Genomic DNA, 3,205 nt, shown 5'->3' on the forward strand with positions numbered 1-3,205 from the left:
AATTACCAAGATTGTCCTTTCAGAAAATGAAATTTGACTGCTCTCAGACTTACACATAACAATATGGACGTTTGCACTGAATTTTTCTTTTTGCGATCTAGAAAGCATTTTAATATTTTATCTTTTTCCAAGTCATCAGAGAGTCAAATGAAATGGCAAATCTTGTATTTTTAAAAACTGATAAAGCCGGGGATTTAGCTCAGTGGCTTCATCCCCTGCTGCGCAAGCGCAAGGACCAAAGCTCGATCCCTGGTACAAAAAAAACCAAACTGATAAAAATCACACTGTAATAGTCAGTGAATGCAGAACGGCACAGATCTGTTTTCAACTTTTCCCACCATGATTCTACATCAAGGTAAAAAAAAAAAAAGATTCCTTTGTACAATTCAAGGATGTAGACAGAGGTGGCAGCACAACTGTGCGACTGGTCACAGGACACAGGGAGGGGGCAGAGTCCTCGAGATAAGAACCTACCAGCGAAGGCGAGGCAAGGCGGCTCATTCCGGGATTGATCTCCAGCACCAAAACCGCGCTCCGAAGTCATCACTGCACGTCCTAAAGCCAGGCTTGGTGGGCGAGTGCACGATGCAGGGTACGTGTCGCTGCGCCCCACCCAGGGAGAGGAGGTTTCTCCACTCCCCAGTCCCCGAGTCCCAGCAGCAGGGGCTGATTGTCCTCTCGTCAGGCAGCAGCACGTAGTCCTCCGTGTGGTTACAGACGGCCTGTGTCCTCTGCACCTGCCGTCCACTCAGAGCTGCACCTGTGTATCTGACCAGCGTTCGTCCTGTTGATATCTCCCAAAGTTTAGCTACAGCCTTTTCCACTGGACAGAATGTATCTAGAATTTTTTGGAAAAATGGCAGAACAGACTTCAGCACCATCGTATGCTTTTTCAAAAGGTGTGATGCAGCCGTCATAATTTGATGCAGCCGTCCTTGCTACCAGTTACATACATGTTGGCATTGGGATTGTAATTAACAGAACATATAGCATCGGTGTGCTGGTCTTGAGGACTGCAAGAGACGAAACACTGAAAGGTGTTGATATCATAAAGGCGTAGTGTAGGGTGCTGAGTCCCAACAAGTATAAAGTCTCCAGAAGGGTGAAAGGAAACGAAGCGTAACATTTCTGCTTCCTGAATGTATTTGACGGCTCTTTTTGCAGATGGTTTGGAATAATCAAACAATTTAAGAGTATAATCCCTTGACCCAGAGGCCAGGATCTGTTCTGTTGGGTGGAAAGCGAGACACGTGACTTCATCGACGTGCTCCTAAAGAGTTTAGATCACTGGATGGTTTTCCATGTTCTGCTGTGCGGTCTCATTCATCATGACCTCTATCGGCATGGCACTTTTGGCCAACATTCTTTCTGTGTCGAGGATCTCTGTAGAAGCATCAGCTTCTATACTCCAATAAGACATCCAAGCTACTTTTTTTGACACTGCCATATGAGTAGTATGGCAAGTACTTTTTTCAAATAATTATTTAATGGCACTTGTTAAAGATGATACAGAAGACTTTATTCAAAACCATCATGATAGTTGATGATTACCATAGGGACTATGGTAATGGGTCTTGCAGTGGGATAGAGATTGGGGAATACATGATAAGCAAGTGGGAATTTATAGCCAAGGAACAGTGTAAGGGTAAGAGGATAGAAAATTACTAAGAGGAAACATTAAGTATAAGGAAGATAAACCAACTTAACAAGATTCTTGTCAAAGACAGACCAGGGTGATTAGAAATCACCTGAGGGTAGTGGAAGATGAAGAACCTGATCAGGTACCAACAATGATCAGATATTGAGAGTGGGGAGGAGCTTGCTAAACTGTTTTCTTAAAACCAGATTTTACAAGGAAGTACATGGGTGGCCCAAGAGAAGTTTCAGAAGCCTAACTAAAGTTTGGTCAAGGAAAAAACTTTTGTCACCCCTGGCAATGACATCTAAATTAGAAAAAATGAGTTATTTAATGTTGTCCTTAGATGATTGAGCCAGTTGACGGGTTTTCTCTGGGCATTGTAGCAGTAACCAGAACCTGACTATTTATGCTGAATAACCACATTTCTGTTTTGATGTTATTATGCTAGAAGCACCTGAATAAAAGGAATTCATTCTTCCAATGCCTAAGGGTTATTTTACTTGAAGATCTAAAGGGATGATACCTCATTTGGGCAATGTTGTGATAATCTGAGATATATCATTACTAGATACATAAAGTAAAATATGAATCATGGAGAAATGGAAGTAAAAAGTAGTCAAGATCCTCATTTTAATAACAGAATTCTGGATCTCAGTTATTCTCTAAACTATTATTATACTGCTATAATACTGTACTTCCTTAAATAATCTGTATTTGCCCCATCTCAAAAATAGAAGAAATGATAAATAAAGCTTGCAAATCAAACTAAGCATAGTTATCAAAATTCAAGCTTTGCATTGAGTGAAATCACTGTGTATGTTACCCACATTTTATCTTCTTATACCTACTGTAGGCTAGTATAATTTTGAAAATCAGAAATTACAAGCATACTTTATACACATTTATATTTTCTTGATGCAAATATATACTACAGGCCCCATAAATAAAATCATATATTTATCCTTCAAAATTATCTCTCTTTCATCTTTTAATAGAGTATTGCTAAAAATAATGTTACCACTGAAAGAAAGCATCCAAATTTATTCTTCAGAACTGAATAGAAATAAAACTTATTTATGTGCTTGCCACTCCGTAAAGTAACACAATAAGAGAATTTCATTAATTTCTTGTTCAAAGGCATATTTTATTATGGCATGATCATCAATATTAATGTGCTAATAATGGTAGCAGTAATAACAACGTGTCTGTTTTTTGAGTGGAGAGATGAGTCTTCTCACTATGCATGGTGGAAGCTCTAAGAAAAAAAATACAAAGTTAAATAAATGTGCCTGTGTCGTTATCTTCATGCCCCTTAAGTACTCCTTCCCAGTCCCAGGATAACAGCCTTTCATTTCTCCCTCCTCTAGCTCCTTGAGTATGTGCTTCTCTTACAGACACTAAATTTCAAGAAGGTCACAAGCAGTCCCTTGCCTCCTTTCCTTCTTCCCCTGACTTCCCAACTTTTCCTGGAACCTACTGCCTGCAGCATGCATACCGGTTACCAGCTCTAAGTCATCACACTTTCAGATTTAGCAGTATATCAGCAGCCTGCTAGCACAACCTTGA

General features: G+C 39.9%; 1 pseudogene; it reads right to left on the minus strand.

Moving 5' to 3' along the window:
- Positions 1-497: 497 nt before the first annotated feature.
- On the minus strand, positions 498-1,447 carry LOC101724933 (cleavage stimulation factor subunit 1 pseudogene; annotated as a pseudogene).
- Positions 1,448-3,205: the final 1,758 nt, after the last annotated feature.

This window comes from Heterocephalus glaber, unplaced genomic scaffold (assembly GCF_053883595.1).
Source record: "Heterocephalus glaber isolate CG9 unplaced genomic scaffold, H.glaber_assembly_v1.0 deba00001577, whole genome shotgun sequence".
NCBI lineage: Eukaryota > Metazoa > Chordata > Mammalia > Rodentia > Bathyergidae > Heterocephalus > Heterocephalus glaber.